The sequence below is a fragment of the Dama dama genome, chromosome 1 (assembly GCF_033118175.1).
Source record: "Dama dama isolate Ldn47 chromosome 1, ASM3311817v1, whole genome shotgun sequence".
In the NCBI taxonomy this organism is placed as follows: domain Eukaryota; kingdom Metazoa; phylum Chordata; class Mammalia; order Artiodactyla; family Cervidae; genus Dama; species Dama dama.
The window spans coordinates 18,402,812-18,423,366 of record NC_083681.1 but is presented as its reverse complement, the minus strand read 5'-3'; the positions used below and the strand labels follow the sequence as shown (position 1 = coordinate 18,423,366).

Below are 20,555 nucleotides of genomic sequence, written 5' to 3'. Positions count from 1 at the left end.
GCTTCTAACTCTTTATTAAACATTTCCTGTATCCTTTCAGTCTGTGTTGCCATTTTTTTCCAAGATCTTGGATGGCCTTTACTGTCATCACTGAATTCTTTTTCAGGTAGTTTGCATATCTCTACTTCACTTGGTTGTTCTTCCAAGGTTTTATTTTGTTCCTTCATCTGGAACATATTTCTCTGCCATTTCTTATTGTCTACCTTTCTGTGTTTGTGGTCTCTATTCCTCAGATTGCAGGACTGTAGTTCCTTTTTATTTTGTGGTGTCTGCCCCCTGGTGAGTATTGCAGGCTTCCTGGTGGGAGGGACTGGCTTGTCCTCTGGTGGGTGGAGCTGGTTCTTGTCCCTCTGGTGGACAGGGCCACATCAAGGGGTGCATTTAGAGTTGGCAGTAGGCTCAGGATGACTTTAGGCACTTTTAACCATCCTGTTGGTTGTTTGGCTTGAGGTGTCCCAGCACTGAAGCCTGTATACTGTTGCGTGGGGCCAGTCTTGCTGCCAAAATGGTGTCCTTCAGGAGAGCTCACACCAATGAACATTCTCTGGGGCCCCCACCAGTGTCCTTATTCCCAGAGTGAGCCACAGCCATTTCCTATCTCCCAGGAGACCCTCCAAGATCTGCAGGTAGGCCTGACCCAGGCTCCTGTGGAGTTACTGCTTTTGTCTGGGTCACAGTGCACATGAAACCGTGTGTGCATCCTCCAAGAATAGAGTCTCTGTTTCCCTCAGGTCCTGCTTAGCTCCTGCACTCCAGTCCCACTGGCCTTCAAGGCCAGATGTTCTGGCAGCTCCTTCTCCCAATGCCAGGCCCTGAGGTTGGGATTCAGAACTCTCACTCCTGTGGGAGAACCTCTGAAATACAATTATTTTCTAGTTTGTGGGTCATTCACCTGGCAGGTATAGGATCTGATTATATCATAAAAGTGCTCCTTCTACCATCTTATTGTGGCTTCTTCTTTGTCTTTTGGTGTAGAATATCTTTTTGGGTAGGTTTGAGTCTTTTTTGTTGATGGATGTTTAGCAGTTAGCTGTGATTTTGGTTTTTTTCATGAGAGGAGTTAAACTCAAGTTCTTCTACTCCACCATCTTGTATCTTGCCCCTCTCAATAGTATGATTTTATTCTTCAATTTGTTAATCAATCACATTGATTGATTTATGGTTACTTGTATCCCTGAGATAAATCCCACTTGAGTATGGTAAATGGTCCTTTTAGAGTATTGTTGGATTCGATTTGTTAATATTTTCTTGAGTTTTTTGCAACTATGTTCATCAGTGATACTGGCCTTAATTTTCTTTTTGTGTGATATCTTTGTCTGGTTTTGGTATCATGGTGAGTTAATGAATTCAGAAGAATTTCTTCCTCTGCAATTTTTTGGAGTAGTTTAAGAAGGTATTAAGTCTTCTCTAAATGTCTGGTAGAACTCACTTTTGAAGCCATCTGGTGGCTAGACTTTTGTTTGTTGCAAGTTTTGCCAGTATTTTAGTACACAGCAATTTCTGTAAATATTTTATGCATGAAAAAAGTGTTAAGTGTCAACTTAAAATCCATGGCTGATTCATGTCAATGTATGACAAAACCCACTACAATATTGTAAAGTAATTAGCCTCCAACTAATAAAAATAAATGAAAAAAAAAAAAAAAAAAGATTGTGGTTGCTTCTGAGAATAGGGAGGGTTTTAGGATTGAGGAGTGAGATAATGGCCTCCAATTTTTTAAATATTCTATTTATTAAAAAGCAAAATAAATGATAAATGTGTTCATTCTGAGTAGTGGGACTGTATACTATTCTTTGTACTTTTGTGTCTTTTAAAAAGTATGAAGCTTAAGATAATTCATGAATGTGGTTTCATGAAGCAATTTTTCAATGTAGACAGAACAGTCTTATATTGGAAGACGCCATCTAGGACTTTCAGAGATGAAGAAGAGAAATTACTGCTTGACTTCAAAGTTTCAAAAGACAGGCTGACTCTCTTGTTAAGGGCCAATGCAGCTGGTGACCTTAAGTTAAAGTTAATGCTCACTTATCATTCAGAAAATCCTAGGGCCCTTAAGAATTAGGCTAGATCTACTCTTCCTGTGCTCTATAAATGGGACAACAAAGCCTGAATGACAGCACATCTCCTTAAAACATGGTTTACTGACTCTTTTAAGCCCACTGTTGGGAACTTTTGCTAGATAAAAAGATTCCTTTAAATATATCACTACTCAATACACCTGGTCATCACCCATGAGCACTAACGGAGATACACAATGAGATCTATATTGTTCTCATGCTTGCTAATACAACATCCATCCTGTAGGCCATGGGTCAAGGAGTCATTCCAACTTTTAAGTCTTATTAACTAAGAAATATGTTAGTAACACTATAGCTGCCATAGATGGTTACTCCTCTAATGGATCTGGGCAAAGTCAATTGAAAACGTTCTGGAAATGATTCACCATTCCAGATGTTACTAAGAACATTCATGATGAACAGGATTTTGGAAGAATTTGATTCCAACTTTCATGGATGACTTTGAGGGGCTGAAGACTTCAGTGGAGGAAGTAACTGCAAATATGGTGGGAACACTAAGAGAACTAGAATTAGAAGCGGAGTCTGAGGCTATGACTGAATTGCTGCAATCTCATAAAACTTGAGCAGATGAGAAGTTGCAAAGAAAGTGGTTTCTTGGGAAGGAATCAACTCCTGGTGAAGATGCTGTGAAGATTATTGAAATGACAACAATGGATTTAGATTATTACATAAACTTAGTTGATAAAGCAGAAGCAGGCTTTGAGAGATTGACTTCAATTTTGAAAGAAGTCCTTCTGTGGGTAAAGTGTCATCAAACAGTACAGAGAAATTGTTCAAGAAACTTTGCTGTTGTCTTCAGAAATTGATACAGTCACTCCAGTCTTTAGCAACCACTACCCTGATCAGTTGGCAGCCTCAATATCAAGGCAAGAAAGTCCACAAGAAAAAAGATTATGACTTACAGAAGGCTCAGGTGATGGCCAGCATTTTTAGCAGTAAATATGTTATATTAATAATTAAGGCATGCACATTTTTTAGACATAATGCCACTGCACACTTAATAGACTACAGTATAGTTTAAACATAACGTGTACATGCACCGGCAAACCATAAAGTTCTTACGAGTCACTTAACTGCATTGGTTTAGAAACAGGCCCGCAAAATCTCTGAGGTATGCCTGTAGTAACTTCCTGAGTACAATATGGAAAGTGGAGAAGTAAGTAACTTTACAGTTGAGAAAGCTGACAAATATTAACTTGGGTGGATGATAAAGATGAATACTACAGCGATAATTCATGTTGACAGTATATACCCTCGATGTAATGAAATGGCACTTTAAGAAATGCAGCCCCAAACTGCAAATTTGCTGAAACCACAAGGGAGATGGTCATCCTTTCTCTCAGGTGCTGGTCTGCCCAGTCCACACTGACTTACTGACCTTGCCTGGACACCTCCAAGGAATCCTAAGAGTTTTGGCCCACCTTCTAGATGTCCAGGTTCAGACAAAAGTATACATGATGTAGGACTTTCTCCATGGACTTGTGACTTGTGGTCAATATCCTGTGGAGTGAGGATGCAGAAGTTGTGGGGGGTGAACAGCTGAGATCTGTGAGCTATGTACAAAGCTTTGGCTAGTTACTTAGAATATGGTTTTGGAATAGGGTTGGGCTTAGGAAGGCCTTGATGTGTCTGAATATGGGACTCAGTGTTTGGGATACTGGGTGAATAGGAAACTACAAAGATATAAAATTGCGGCAGTGTGATTGTCAGAAAGTATGTCACAGTATTGAAGGTGAGGTTTGTGGATATATGAAAGTTGTTAACCAGTGATGTTTATCTTTGACAAAACTGATAAAACTTGGCACTTTCTTGGAGCATCAGTGTATTTCAGATTTGGAGGGGCAAAAATTAAATCTTTTAAAGAAAGAAAAATAACAGCAATTTACCTCTGTGGTTTTCCTCCTTTAAACCCAGATTAATCATGATAAAAACATCAGACAAATACTTAATGAGGGATATACCAGAAAATAACCAGTATTCCTCAAAACTCTCAAGATCAAAAACAAGGAAAGTCTGAGGAGCTGTTCCAGTCAAGAGATGCCTATGGAGACATGATTATTAAATACAATGTGGTATCAAGGATCAGATCCTAGGACAGAAAAAGGACATTAAGTTAAAACTAGGGAAATCTGAATAAGCATAGATTTCAGTTAATAAGGATCAATATCTGTCCATTAGTTGTGACAAATATAGCATATTAATATAAGGTTTTTAAAAATCAGAGTATAATTGCTCCACAACATTGTTTTAGTTTGTTTTATACAGAAAAGTGAATCAGCTGTGTGCATACATATATCTGTCCCCCTTGAACCTTCCTCCTAGCCCCCCATCCCACCCCAGGTCATCACAGAGCACCACACAGCTCCCTGTGCGACACAGAAGCTCCCCCGGCTATCTGTCCACATGTGGCAGTGGACGCATGTCAGTGCTATCCTCCCAATCTGTTCCCCCTCCCCTGTGTCCACATGTCCGTTCTCTACATCTGCGTCTCTATCTCTCCCTTGCAAACAGCTTCATCTGTACCATTTTTTCTAGATTCCACACATAAATGCTAATATATGATATCATACGATATTTGTTTTTATTTTTCTGACTTACTTTACTCTGTATGACAGACTCTAGGTCCATTCACCTCACTACAAATGGCCCAGTTTTGTTCCTTTTTGTGGCTGAGTAATGGCTCAGCTGGTAAAGAATCTGCCTGCCAATGAAGAAGATACAAGAGATGTGGGTTAGACCCCTGGGTCAGGAAGATCCTCTGGAGAAGGAAAAGGCAACCCACTCCAGTATTCTTGCCTGCAAAATTCCATGGGCAAAGGAGCGTGGCAGGCTACAGTCCATGGGGTCACAAAAAGTTGGACACAACTGAGCACACGTGCATACACACACACACAATTAACAACAGAGGAAAATGGGCACTAGTACAAGGCAGCGCTATAGTATCTTTGTAATGCTTCTGTGACTCTAAAGCTATTTTAAAAAATTATTACAATATGTTAGCGCCTACTATGCTCTAAACACAGAGTTAGGCACTAAGGATATAGGGTGAACAAGAGGTTATAAATTCCATCTTCCAGACCCAACAGTCTTAAGGAAGGGAGAAGAGAAGATGGTATACCAATACAAAAACAAATAGGTACTTAACCACAATATTACAAGTGGAAATGGGTGCTGTGATAGTGAATGTAAGAGGTGCTTACCTTAGATGTAGGGTTCGGGGGGTTCCCCGAAATAGCACATGCAAGGTCCTAGAAGCAAGAATATATTATACACAATGTATGGAGGGGAAAACATTCAATATGACCTAGTGTAGTGCTCAATGAGAAGAACAGGTACAAACAGAGATGGCAAAATATGGATGGTCAAGAAAGGATCAGGTCATTGAAGGCTTTATGTAATATTAAAGACCTTTCAAACTTACTCCATGAGAAGTGAAGAACTATTGAAAGTTATAGACTGGGATGTGACATGATCAGAGTTCTACTCTTAAAAATGTAATCTCACTGTAGAATGGAGAATAAATTAGATTGTGGTGAAATTATTAACTAGGTGCATCATTTTTAAGGTTATTACAATCATCTAGGCAAACACAATAATTGCAGGATAAAGCAAAAGACAGACAAAGTGTGATGGATCTGAGAGATATTTAGAAGGTAAAATCAATAGGACGTTTGTTAATTGACTGATTGAGGGTGATTACTGAAGGAAAAGGAGGAGTCCAACATTATGCCCATGTTTATGGCTAGCAACTAGGTAGACAGTAGAATTTTCCACTAAGATATGGAATTTTGGAAATGCATTTTGAATTTTCAGGTTCAAGAGGGGTTGTAGATACACATGTTTCTAAAGGTCAGGAGAGAAATCTTAGTTGTATACAAAGACTTGGGTTTCCTCAGCATATAAATGGTAGTTAAAACTACAGCCCAGAGGAAATGATAAATAAATAGCATATGCAACATTTGTTGTTTCTAACAATACTTTTTGTCATCAGGATAATATTAAATTAGGATTGTCATAGTACTAAGGCAATAAAGTAATAGAGTACATTTCAGAAAGATTTTTACAAAAATTTTTAAAAATTATACTTAATGGTTTAATTTCAGTTAGCTAGAAAACTGGTTTACCTAAAAAAAAAAAAAAAAACTCATTCATAATGATGCGGGACAAATCAAGTATCATAATACTTCAGCTTCATGACCTGTACATAGTGGTTCCTGAGTCTTTCCATTAAAACAAAACAAAAACTTCTTGAATATTTGTGTGCCGGTACTGTTCTAGGTAACATGTGCATACATGCTAAATTGTGCTGCTTCAGTTGTGTCCTACTCTTTGCGACCCAATGGACTGTAGTCCACCAGGTTCCTCTGTCCATTGACCTTCCCAGGCGAGAATAGTGGAGTGGGTTGCCATGCCCTCCTCCAAGGATCAAACCTGAATCTCCTCGGACTGCTGAACTGCAGGTGGATTCTTTACCACTGAGCCACAGGGGGAGCCCTTTCTGGGTAAGGCAACACAGTTTAACACTACAAAGGATCCTTACTATTTAAGGGAAGTTTGTCAAATATGGCAGAGAAGATGCATGGTGGTTAAGAGCACAAGTTTTGGAGACAGAATTCATGTCTGAGTTTCGCCAATAGCCAAATCGCTTTAGACAAGTTGCTTAATCACTCTGGGGTTCAGTTAGATGGGGAGAGAAATCACAACTACCTTTAAAAGGATTGCTCAAAGAACTGAATCAACCAAAGCATAGCATAGTTAAATGCAATATCCAATCAATGAGTTGCTACTCATTTCTAGTATTATCATTAATGCTTTGTCATTCTTAATATATCCTCCCCTACAGTAAAAGCTCATTTTGTCAAGAATCACTTAGGAGACTGTTTAGATAAATTCTGGCAGGTTATGACCTGAACTGGCACACCAAAGATGGTGATAAAGAGAAGCAAACAGAAGTAAAAAATAATTCAAAGGTAGAATCAAACTGACTTGCTGATTGTGTAGGACAAGTGACGGGAAGGAAGATAGTAATTAGTCCTAATTATTTGTTCTCCAAACAGAAAACAAAAATAGCAATTAGTTCTAATTATCTGCCCCTAAAGAGGAAACACCAAAAATGGCTTTGGGTGGTAGAAGAAAGCATTTTGCAAATGGTATTTAAGTCCCTGCTCACTGGGTGCTCATTAAATAACTTCTCTAAATGTTTTCTATAGAAAGCAAAAAGAATTACTTTATTTGTTAAATCTAGCTTTGTTTTAAAGGAGGCATACCTGCTAATATACTAATTACTGTTAACTAGAAAATCTATATAAAAGACAGGAACAAATCATAATTGGTATGCAATGTACGATACTCTGAGACACTACTGATGAGAAATGTCCTCTGAATTGTTTTTTCATAAGTGGTGCTAAGTTAATCTACTCCTTTGTAGCCAAAACAGCATTTCTGAAGTGGCTGGGCATGGCCTAAGCTCAGGGAAAATTTGAATTTACTTTTTGTTTGCATGGCACTCTAACAAAATAGTAGCCTTGATAGACTTCTCAAGTATTTTATATACACACCAGCCTGCTGACCATAACTTAATGAAGCTTCAGTTCAGTTAAGTTCAGTCGCTCAGTCGTGTCTGACCCTTTGCGACCCCATGAACTGCAGCATGCCAGGCCTCCCTGTCCATCACCAACTCCTGGAGTCTACTCAAGCCCATGTCCATTGAGTCAGTGATGCCATCCAACCATCTTATCCTCCGTCATCCCCTTCTCCTCCTGCCCTCAATCTTTTCAAATGAGTCAGCTCCTCACATCAGGTGGCCAAAGTACTGGAGTTTCAGCTTCCGCATCAGTCCTTCCAATGAACACCCAGGACTGATCTCCTTTAGGATGGACTGGTTGGATCTCCTTGCAGTCCAAGGGACTCTCAAGAGTCTTCTCCAACACCACAGTTCAAAAGCATCAATTCTTCAGCACTCAGCTTTCTTTATAGTCCAACTCTCACATCCAAACATGACTACTGGAAAAACCATAGCCTTGACTAGGTGGGCCTTTGTTAACAAAGGACTGTCTCTGCTTTTTAATATGCTGTCTAGGTTGGTCATAACTTTCCTCCCAAGGAGTAACCATCGTTTAATTTCATGGCTGCAATCACCATCTGCAGTATCATGAAACATAAAACATATTCTCTGACTCAAACATTTTTATTCAGGTTAAACCAGGTTGTTGTTTAGTCGCTAAGTCATGTCTGACTCTGCGACCCCATGGACTGTAGCCCACCAGGCTCCTCTGTCCATGGGATTCTCTAGGCAAGAATACTGAAGTGGGTTGCCATTTCCTTCTCCAGGTAAACCAGGTTAATTAAGTCTGTAATATGTTATAGGGTGATCACATATGACTAACTCATGTCCTTCTTAGCCTCAAAAGCAGCCTCCCAACTCTATACTGCAGAGTCTCTCTGAGCTCTGGTTCCCTTCCGCTATCACAGTCATCACAGTCATTCCATTCATATTCTCACCTATACACAGGGTTCAAGGCTACTTCCTTATACTACTAACATTACTCTGACCATAAACGTCTCCGGAATGATAAACATTTATCTACACACAGACTGAGTGAGTGAGTATATAAATGTTTGGTTGAAGGCAGAGCACGGTCTAATCCAAGCTCTATTTTCCTATCTTCATTTGATATGATTTCATGTGATGCTACTTCTTGAAAGGTCTGCTTTTGGCTTCCATGCTTCCATGTTCTCCTGATTTCTGGTCTATCTCACACTCTTCCTCTGCCTGCCCTTTAAGTTTAGGTGTTCCCCAATGTTCCTATTCTTCTGCTATACCTTTCCTAAGTGACCTTGTGTGGCCTCAAACAAATTCAATAAATGATTTATCCAAGGACATACATCCAATTGGTAGGAACAGACCTCAGTTCTTAATTCTAGTCAATAAACATCATTGTGCACTTATTATGTTCACTAGAGACTCAAAATAAGTAAAACAGTCTTTGGCCACAAGCAATGTGAAATCAAGCAGATCTCACATAAGGGATCTACTGCCCTTTCTGAAGTCAATATAGAAGCTCTGAGCTTTTTCACTCTCCTCTATCACTTTCATTAAGAAACTCTAGTTCTCTTTGCTTTCTGCCACTAGGGTGGTGTCCACTGCCATGTCCAAGGTTATTGATATTTCTCCCAGCAATCTTGATTCCAGCTTGAGCTTCATCCAGCCTGGCATTTCATATGATGTACTTTGCATAGAAGTTAAATAAGCAGAGTGATGCTATACAGCCCTGACGTACTCCTTTGCCAATCTGGAACCAGTCTGTTGTTCCATGTCCAGTTTTAACTGTTGCTTCTTGATCTACATACAGATTTCTCAGGATGCAGGTAAGGTCATCTGGTAGTCCCATCTCTTGAAGAATTTTCCAGTTTGTGATCCATACAGTCAAAGGCTTTGGCGTAATCAATAAAGCCTAAGTAGATGTTTTTCTGGAATTCTCTTGCTTTCTTTATCACCCAATGGATGCTGGCAATTTGATCTCTGGTTCCTCTGCCTTTTCTAAATCCAGCTTGAACATCTGGAAGTTCACAGTTCATGTACTGTGGAAGCTCACGATTCACATACTGTTGAAGCCTGGTTTGGAGAATTTTTAGCATTACTTTGCTAGTGTGTGAGATGAGTGCAATTGTGTGGTAGTTTGAACATTCTTTGGCATTGCCTTTCTTTGGGATTGGAACGAAAACTGACCTTTTCTAGTCCTGTGGTCACTGCTGAGTTTTCCAAATTTGCTGGCATATTGAGTACAGCACTTTCACAGCATCATCTTTTAGGATTTGAACTAGCTTAGCTGGAATTCCATCACCTCTACTAGTTTTGTTTGTAGTGATGCTTCCTAAGGCCTATTTGACTCCTCATTCCAGGATATCTGGCTCCAGGTGAATGACGACACCATTGTGGTTATCTGGGTCATGAAAATCTTTTTTGTATAGTTCTTCCGTGTATTCTTGCCATCTAAACATGTTTATAGACTTCCATCTAAACACAAAAATAAAACACATGTATTCCAACACATAATCCAACTATGACAAACCTAGACAGCATATTAAAAAGCAGAGGCATTATTTTGCCAACAAAGGTCTGTCTAGTCAAAGCTATGGTTTTTCCAGTAGTCATGAACTGATGTGAGAGTTGGACTATAAAGCAAGCTGAACACTGAAGAATTGATGTTTTTTTGAACTGTGGTGCTGGAGAAGACTCTTGAGTGTCCCCTGGACTGCAAGGAGGTCAAACCAGTCAGTCCTAAAGGAAATCAGTCCTGAATATTCATTGGAAGGACTGATGCAGAAGCTGAAACTCCAATACTTTGGCCACCTAATGCCAAGAACTGACACATTTGAAAAGACCTTGATGCTGGGAAAGACTGAAGGCAGGAGAAGGGGACAACAGAGGATGAGAGGGTTGGATGGCATCACCGACTTGATGGACATGAGTTTGAGCAAGCTTCCCAAGTTGGTGATGGACAGGGAAGCCTAGTGTGCTGCAGTCTATGGGATCGCAAGGAGTCGGACATGACTGAGCGACTGAACTGAATGCAACTAACATAAAGAAATCAAAAAGTGTAAATCCATAAGGCTAAGGGCAACAGGAGTGCACATGAGATGTCAGCAGAATCTGGAAGCTGAAAGTTAAGCAAATGGTAATTTACTTCACCTATCTGACTAAATGTACAGTGAGGGAAGTGACCCAAAGGCAATATAATTCAGAGTACAGAATCTCAGTCATGTTCAGGAGTTTGGGGTGCCAAACTCCTCTAAAAATGGGAATGCAGAATGAGACAACACAACTTGATTGAAAGTTTTCATAAGGACAAGTTAGGGCCTGGACCTCTTCCACACTTAAAGAGAATAGGCATAACCCCTCTCCATTCCATCAGAAGAGGTGAGATTAACTCTTGAAGGGGATGAGCTAAATAGGTTCTGAATTTCTAGAAACAAGAAATGAGGCTGAGCTCTATACTGAATGTTAGGAAGTTAAATGAAAGTCTACATGATAAAGGTGAGATTTATCCAGCCTTCTTCTCCCATTCAGCTCCCAGAACAGTGGCAGACAGATTACTAGTCCTCAGATTTACCCTTCAGAAAACCATCCAAACCCAGATACATGTGAAACTCTCTTAGGTAAAAACAGAGATAATGGGAGAACTGAGGAAAGAGAAAAGAATGTATATAAGGGAAAGATGTTAGGTATGAAAGTTAAATCTTCACTTCTATAGTAGAAAATCAGTAGATCTGATATTTTTAAATATTGAGAAATAGCAATATTAGTGCATTATTTAAAAGTAAGGTGGTATACACCAGAAGAATAAGCTAAAAAATTAAAGTGAGTACACCTGAGAAACACATGTGGAATGGAGAAGGACTGGGCAACAGGTCTATTTTACATTATAATACTGTATAATTATATAATGTTTTAAATGATATGTATTACTTTGTTAAAGACAAAAACTTTTTTTAAAAAAAGGTGACATACATAGGGTGGTGTTTCCAGCCTCCTAAGGTCCAGTGCCCTGAAACCCTGTGAACCCACACTTTAAAAAAACAAAAAATAAGAAACTAAGGTTCCTAGTCAGTTGCTTACATCAAGTAGATAGATTCAAAAAGACCAAGTTACTTTATAATAGTGTGCCACCAGACCACACACTGTACGTTGTTTGTTGAATTTGACACAAATTAAAATGTATTAAAAATATTTAAAGGCAAAGTGGAAGAGTTTGAGCTGACAAATGTTGACACAGTTCAAGTCATTTGATATAATAACTAGGAATCCTCCTCTTGGGGCCAAAAATAATAACAGAATAGATATGACATTTCTGAAGGTTGCTTTGGAAATGGCAAGAACAGCAGTATATTCTTTAAACAAATCTTCAACTAGAGAACATATTCAAAAGAAAGTTGCAGAGTGGAAAATCAAGATATATATTACTGCAGGATTATGATATGACCTACTAGCATCATATAAATGTCTTAAAAAGAAATCAGTGGGCACTGGTGTATCTTCATATGGTTTTCTTTTTAAAAATCTCCCCCAAAAGGTAGCTTAAAACCTAAACACACAATTGGTTTATTTTAAAAGGTGCTACAAACTATAAATTTTATTTCTAGGAAAGTAGAAACAATATATTAAGTATGTGTTTTAGAGCTATACACTGAAATATTCACAAATGGTATGGTATGATGTCTGAGATCTGCTTCAAAATAAAATTGGGTGGATAGAGAGTAGGTGCTAAAAATTGAACAGCATCGATCATGAATTGATAATTGTCGAATACTAGAATCCATTATGTTATTCTGTTGACTTTTGTACAAATAAAAAAGTCGTAAAAAATAAATGTGCCATCCACAAAACTGAGAATCACTGTAAGTATACAGGCATATTCTATAGTCACACAAAGCTAAAATGATTAGTACCTGAATTTGTTCATAACGTAAACCTACTATTTTATAACAGCTTTGGGAGACTACTAGAACAATGAAACAGAATTTGGTGTTTAACTCACAACATTTCCATGACTGATACAATTATCTTAAGTTCTCTTTAAATCTACTCTAGAGCCCCCAGTATGCTGTTACGTATCATCATTTTTTAGTAATTACTTACAGAGCCTTTTTCTTAATAGTAAAAATGTAGTAGTATATATTCAGTGACATCTTAGACTTGGTGAAATATGTTAGATGGGTTGAAGAGAGAAAGGTGACAATGAAAACATGACACACTTGTTTTCTAATTTTTCTAATGTTTTCTAATTTCATAAAAGTTAGGATGAAGAAAACAATTTGAGTCTTCCCAGTGCACCAGGCCCAAGCACTTGTCTCATGAGGGATTGGGTAGAGAGGGAGGTGGGAGGGGGGATTGGGATGGGGAATACACGTAAATCCATGGCTGATTCATGTCAATGTATGACAAAACCCACTATAATATTGTAAAGTAATTAGCCTCCAACTAATAAAAGTAAATGAAAAAAAAAAAAAAAGAAAACAATTTGACTCTTATGAAACATATATTTTTCCCCCAAAGCATTCTTTCTCACCCCAGCCTTTCGTGCCTACAATAAATCAATCTTGAGAGTCAGGAATTCAAAGAATATTTGCCTTTATCAAAGTTTGACAGTGGTGTCCCTACCTTCTCCTACTTGTCCTCATAGCACTAATTTGAAAATACCAGGTTTGCTTGTCTCTCCTACCAAATGACAAGCAAGATGCCTTGTTACAGAAATACTCAGAAAATGAATAAATATTTCCTTTTGAGCCTTTCAGAGTACTCTGTACTCAGTAGGTCCCAGTGACTGACTAAGATGCCAATGTAAGCATGGACTTGTTTGCCTGGTACCAGTCAGGCTTTTTTATTATCACAAGGCATGGAAACTAGCTCTGCCTATGTAAGCAGAAAAGGAATTTGAAGGTAATCTACAGAATCTCCAGGAGGACTGGAGAAGTGGGTTTAGAGGTTACATAGACAAAAATAATGCTTAAAATGACAACATAGAGCCAGTCTAATAAAGACACCTTTACTTCCATTATCAGGTCCAGACTCAATAGCTGGCTCCACTGACCCCTCCCCAGGACTAATCAAGAGTGTTGCCAAAAAAATATGTGCTGCTGGGGCAGAGTCTTGGTCCATGTCTCTGATGAGTCCATGTCTTATCGCACGCAAGGATGCCTGGGAGAGAAAGCATATGGCACTTTTAGCTGCTATAGTGAGAAGTGGCCTCTGTCTCATAATGTGAGACAGCCCCCTCAACACAGCAGTGTTCAAGAGTAAAGATAGGTGTCCACTCTATAAACAAATACCTCTGAAATCCAAAACACACTGCAAACAGAGTACACATAGAATACACTGAGTGAATACATGTCTGCCTTTCATCTTGTCTAGTTTGTGCCATTTTATTTTAGAACCTGGAGATGATCCTTTGTGGCTACTTTGTGGCTATTCAAAGAACATATTATTTTATCTAAGAATTTCAAGTCTGATCTTAACTAGGTGAACCCACTGGTGGTCACAAAGTAGAAGCATTTAAGTGATGATTGGTTAATTATCTAAAGAATAATATTTAAGTAGAAAAGAATGAGGAGAGGTATTCATTATTAATCAAGGAAAGGATGTACAATAGTTATGTGCTACATAAATGTTACTAATTAGATGTTGGTAGATTCATATATAAGTGCCTAAGAGCTCAATGTAAAATGCATAATCAGATTTAGGAGCTGCTTTTAAAGTCACATGAGCCAACATCCTACCCAGGCTCACAAGAGTCAGGCATTCCCTTACTACTTTTCCTGATAGATTGCCCAAAATGCATCACTTTCAGTACAGCGCATTAATAGTGTCTATTTTTTATTTTTTCATGTGGACTCTATGAATCCAACCAAAGAAAGCATTCATTTCTTCTGTACTGTTGGTTAATACTCAAGTGAACTAACTTTTACAACTCAAACTGTTGTTAAAGAAGGATTCCCACTCCCTGGCCTTAGGCAACTAATTTTAGAAACTAAATGAAACCAACTCTTTCTGCACATAATTTTAGTTTCAGCTCTTGCTCTGGGCTAAGGGATATTAAGTGTAACCCTGATTGTCATTCAAATTCACTAGTTCTTGGAGCTTTGCATTATCAACAAACCTGATATATGTATAGTTTATCTGTGTGTGTATGTGCTCAGTCACTCAGTTGCGTCTCTTTGCAACCCCATGGACTGTAGCCTGCCAGGCTCCTCTGTCCATGGGATTTTCCCAGCAAGAATATTGGAGTGGGTTGCCATTTCCTCCTCCAGAGGCTCTTCCTGACCCAGGGATAGAGCCCACGTCTTTACAGCATCTCCTGCATTAGCAGGGGAGTTCTTTACCACTGAGCCACCTGGGAAGCCCAAGTATATCTGAGTCATTGATAAAATTGTAGAAATGTCAGGGTCAAGGGAAGAGATCTGAAGCAGGCCAACAGAAACAAGCTTCTATGTGGCTTTCACACTTAGAAACATTCTTTGGTTACAGCTGATGAATCCAGCTATTAGATCTCATCCCAGATCTCATTTTTTTATTTCATCTACAAAGATTACTCAAGAGTCTAGTTGACAGATATATTCCGGATGTAAAAATTTGATAAGTCTGGCTCTATTTTAAATATTCTAGGTTATCTACAATTTAAAGGAATAATAGAAAAAATACTTGATACAAAACATTCAAAAACTTTAATCCAATCCTTCTGTTTTATGTCTTGATTTTCATGTACTAGTTCACATATTGGGCTCCATACAGATCATACATGAGACAGAATATGAAAATCAAATTTCTATGCCAGATATTTTAATGTAAGTTTTCAAAGTTTTAAGTTATGTATTTAGATGGTCCTATGTTGGGTGAATATATATTTACAACTATTATGATTAATGATGTGCATAATATACATAATTAAAATAGCTTTGATAAATGTTTACCATTTTAAAGAATATATGATAAAACTTCTCAATTAAAAACAACTGTTTTAAGATTTTTGCTAATCCAAATGGATTCTAAGACCAAAGAAAATCTGAAATTAAAATGTAACTGTTCTACTAGAATACAGAATCTTCATAAAATCTGGCTTTCAAATACTGAAGGGTACAGCATCTTGATTCTTCTTCTGAAGCAAAAGGAAGAAATATACTTGTATAGTTAATTCATTCCAGAGACTGATTCACACTTAAAATATTTATAATGCCAAACTGTAATGTAAAAAAAAAAAAGGGAACAGAGTTTATGTTATCATTGATGACATTTGCTAAACCAAAAAGCAGCCGTGGTATAAATAAGTTATTAGTTTCATCATGAATGAAAGCTTCTAAACATACGGCATCTTTACTTATACAAGGGAAAAAGGACTGAGAATTATATCAGCTGAAATAAGACCTTATACCACACATTCTAATTAACAAAGTCCCAATCCCAATAATTAAAATGGAAACTACATTTAAAAGTTATATAAAGACTTTTGAATCTGTAGTCATTAGCTTGTTTGAAACTGATTTTAAGGGGACTTAATGAGCTCTCCTTAAACATTTACCACAATCATCTTGATTTATATAAAAAAAAAAAGCAAAAGATCAAACATAGCAAATTCTGAATTATTCTGATGGCATCAAAAACACTACAGATTGTACACAGACAATATAGAAATTGTCTAATTACATTGAGATTGAAGTTATTTATCCCTTAGAACACAATTAATGTTTATTTTATAGACAAAGGCGATTGGAGTTGACACAATATTCTCTTTTGAAATGTGTATATCTTTCATTTTTCAGCACAGAAACTAGTGTTAAATAAGACTTGCTCATGGTCAGCATAAATGAACTGGAGGGCTAAAAATTCCTGGATGCAAAAACATACTGTCTTCAGATTCTCTAAATTCAGACTATTTACTGAAGACTTAGAATGTGAACTGAGCACACAATTTCAGTTAAAGCTCTTTTTGGGTGACAGTTCACGTAAGCTGTCTTTAGAGATCACTGAAGTAAGGCTTTTTTAATAAGTCATATCACTTTAATAAGTGAAACCCTGCTGAAAATAGAAACTGTAGTCTAATTGCTTTGAGATTTTGGCAACTTCAATATGTCTTTGATCACTTTTTCTCATGTACTATCAGAATTATAAGGCAGTATGTTTGCCCGACACTACAAAGAGGAACAATACAAATACTTGAAATAGAGTGTTTTCTGTTCTATTTTTAAGGAATTTGATAAGAAAAACCTGAATCAACTGCTTCACTACGCATTTTAGCATAGAGTAAATTTGTGATTTTTAAAACTTGCTGTAATTTAAAGTTTATATTTTATATGCTTATTTACTGTAATATAAAGTAGAAATTTAACCATACATATGGATACTCAGGGCTTCCCTGGTAGCTCAGCTAGTAAACAATCTGCCTGCAATGCAGGAGACCCCGGTTCGATTCCTGGGTTAGGAAGATTCCCTGAAGAAGGGATAGGTTATCCACTCCAGCATTCTTGGGCGTCCCTGGTGGCTCAGATGGTAAAGAATCTGCTTGCAATATGGGAGACCTGGGTTCGATCCCTGGGTTGGGAAGATCCCCTGAAGGAGGGCATGGCAACCCACTCCAGCATTCTTGCCTGGAGAATCCCCAGGGACAGAGGAGCCAGGCAGGCTGCAGTCCATGGTGTCCCAAATAGTTGGACATGACTGAGCTACTAAGCACATTACAGCACTGCATGGATACTCAATCATATGAAGCTTTTCTGAAGATGGTCCCTAGAGATAACTATATCTATTGACAGACGTGCAATCTAGAATGGCACTCTATCATCATTTGCTTGAGACCGGCAAATGGGAACCTTCAGAAAAAGGAGATTTTCTGTTCTCTATTTGGACCATAGTAGTTTGATCTTCAACTTCCCTGGAAAATTCCTATAATGATTAATAGTGAAAGTACCCACTGGGTCTTCAGAGACACAAATGTAAGTGGTGTGTTTTCGGAATTAATTACATTTGAAATATTCTGAGTAGGTATTCTCTAGTACTACAAGCATAAGGTCATTTTCACATAGTTCTATTTCTGTAAAATCTACATTTTTTTCCATTATCAGAATCTGCTTCCTTAAAGATAGCTGGACTAATCAGAAAATGATTGCAATTTAGTATCTTTTCCTATTGGAAGCAACAGACTTGCTAAAGCCAAACATCTGCTTATCTTATTTCAGGAATTTGCGCTGAAGCAATCAAATATTGATCAGCATCACAAATATCAAATTTAAATATCATCTTTTACATAAAAATAACAAAACTTTAAAATACTATACACCAGATTTGTTTGATGATTTTTTTTAACCTGAGGAAACCAGGAAGGTAGCAGAACTGTGTAGAAGTCCTTTAGGTATTAGTCAAAAGGCAAACCAACTATTTTTTAAAATGCAGTGAGATGCATTCACCCAAGTACCATTTACCAATCCTTGGACTTGTCCCTTTTCAGCTCCCTTTTCCATTCCCATCACCAACTATGTAATGTCCTTTAGCTTTCCCTTTTCATTTTCCCCATTCTCAGCATGCTTCTTTGTCCTCTGACTGAGGCCGTCAACCTCTAGCTCCACTCCATTAGGTATAAAGGCATGAATTTCTTTATTCCTTGCCTCCCAGGGTAAGATCTCTCTCATTCAAGGTCAGACCTGTCAAAACTGCTCATCATTTTTGACTAGAGCCGCTAAGCAGAATTCAGTGGCTTTCCCAGGCTCCTCAAGGGGACCCTGCAAGTCTCATATCTTACATATCTTCCTCTACCCCCACTTCCCTTACTCATCTTTGGATCTTTTGGCACCTCTCACTAAACCTAGCCAGCAGAGATGTGTTGAACGATTCACTTTTTAAAAGTATTTTTTTAAAAAATTTTAATTGGAATATAAGTGCTTTACAATGTGTTAGTTTCTGCTGTACAACGAGGTAAGTCGGAACGTGTATGCAGCTCACTTTTAAGCATGAGTTATTTTCAATAGCTTGAACCAGAACTGGCCTTGTCCCAGATTGTCTGTAGAAAAGCATATGATTTCCGCTCCACTTTCATTTTTCAAAACACGGTGACCCCAAAAAGAGGACCGAAAAGCCATTTCGAAAAGCCATTTCCAGTGGCTATGGAGTTGCCAGATAAAATACAGGCTGCTCAGTCAAAACTGAATTTTAAATGAATAAAACAATTTTTAGTATAAGTATACCCCAGATTGTGCACGGGATATACTTATACTAAAAACAATTATTCATTGTTTATCATTGTTTATCTGAAATTAAAATTTAACTCATGAGCAGCTTATATTTTTATTTGCTAAATTGGATAGCTTTACCAGTGACTCTAAAAATTCTCACAGGACTCAAAGAATGCATCTTTAGAGCACCTGGAGGTTTGTATCTGAGCTCTGCAAACTTCTCAACTGGTCATATTTTATGTCTGTTAATGATACTGGGTTACTTTCTGAGCAAGTCAGTAACATACTTTAGGAAATGCTCTTTCTTATGCAAAATTTTTACTTAGTTTGTTAATTTCATAGACTTCCTGTCTAATACCATCTATCAATAATTTCAGCACAGAGAATACTGTAATGTTGCCCCCCAGATTTCTTGGAAAGCTGACATTCAGAGTCATTATCAATACTATTCCTGAATTAAGTCCTTGCATTTATGTGTTAATAACTAAAATTTTTTGAAAATTTAATTTTGAAAACAATATGAGAAATATATGTCTTTCAAGTTTGGGGATTCCTTTTCTTCATCAAGCACAGTGAGACATACTGTCCTCACTAACAGGCTGGGGAGAAGCAGCCTGGGAGGCGGAGGTGGAGCCTGTGATGTAACTGCAGTGGGTCTGTGCTGGAAAAGTCTTCTCTAAATGAAAAATATCTGTACACCGAATTGTTCAGCTTCAATGTGCATGGTCTTAGAAGAGAAGAGACTTGTCTCTTTCAGCATAATGTGAATCTTAGAGGTTGAAATCTTGGTCAACAGAGGAATTCCTCAGAAGTTGTTTAGAGACATACTAAGAGTCTCACTAAGGGAGAAAAAAAAGCAGGTTTCTTCAGCAAAGGAGTACCACTGTAGAGCACTAATGGTGTGTGTGTTATAGTGGAAGTTATAACCCAAAGTGTAAGGAAAGATGCCCTACAGCTTGTTCCAATCCTGAAAGTGCCCTACATTACTGTGTTCTTTCGGTATTCTTGACAGTGATTATGGAAAAGACGTTCATTTCTTATTCCCACGGAAGAATTTAGGAGAGATAAATGCCTCCCAGTTGTAGAGGAATACAAATTTTGCCTTCCTCCAAATTTCAACTAGATCTCAGGTTCAACTTCTAGGGAGAGAAAGACTAATTCTGTGTAACTACTTGGTGTCTTAAGATGATAATGAATTAAGACGTTTATTCCAACATAAGCATATTACCTGCTTTCCACCATATTGGAAGCTCCGGTTTGTCAAGCTCCAGGCTCAACACGCACACTGCAGAGATGCAGAACAACGCTTGGATATCTGCCCAAGACTAGTCTCTCCGAACGACAGACTGAAATTTATGGTACCAATCTAAAGCTCACCGGGGGGGTTAGCAGCATCTTTTCCCTAGTGGGTATAGGAAAGGGGTGAGATCTGGCAAACTGAGGCACGGGGCTTCCACCTGCCTGTGCAGAGCATAAAGGCTGACAAACATATTCATTAAACTTGATCTGAAGCAACCTAGCCGACGAGGTCGTTGCTGAAATATTTATCAGGTGTGTTACCGGACTCGCCACTTAGAGGTCGGGAGGAAACACGGTGAATAGGAGCACCCACACTTGGGGGGCGGGGGGGCCAAAGGCACTCACAATCGCACACCTCACCACCACACTAACTGTTTTGCTTTTAACAGCTCTGTCAGCCGTCGCTCCCCAGTCGCCTGTTCAATTCTACCTGCCTAGGAAAGAGAGGTTCTCCTACGTGAG

At 38.2% G+C, this 20,555-nt stretch overlaps 1 protein-coding gene across 7 annotated transcripts in view; it reads right to left on the bottom strand.

Annotated features, from left to right (window-relative positions):
* Positions 1-20,555, bottom strand: part of ELMOD1 (ELMO domain containing 1) — an 83,144-nt gene that overhangs the window by 61,987 nt on the left and 602 nt on the right. For 4 of the 7 annotated variants that reach the window (XM_061144086.1, XM_061144095.1, XM_061144069.1 and 1 more), the window contains exon 1: positions 9,808-9,974. The exons of 2 other annotated variants lie outside the window; for them this stretch is intronic. The gene's annotated coding sequence lies outside the window, so the exon portion shown is untranslated. Of the gene's footprint in view, positions 1-9,807; positions 9,975-20,555 lie in introns of those variants that run through there. One more of the 7 variants, XM_061144060.1, reaches the window with a different exon arrangement.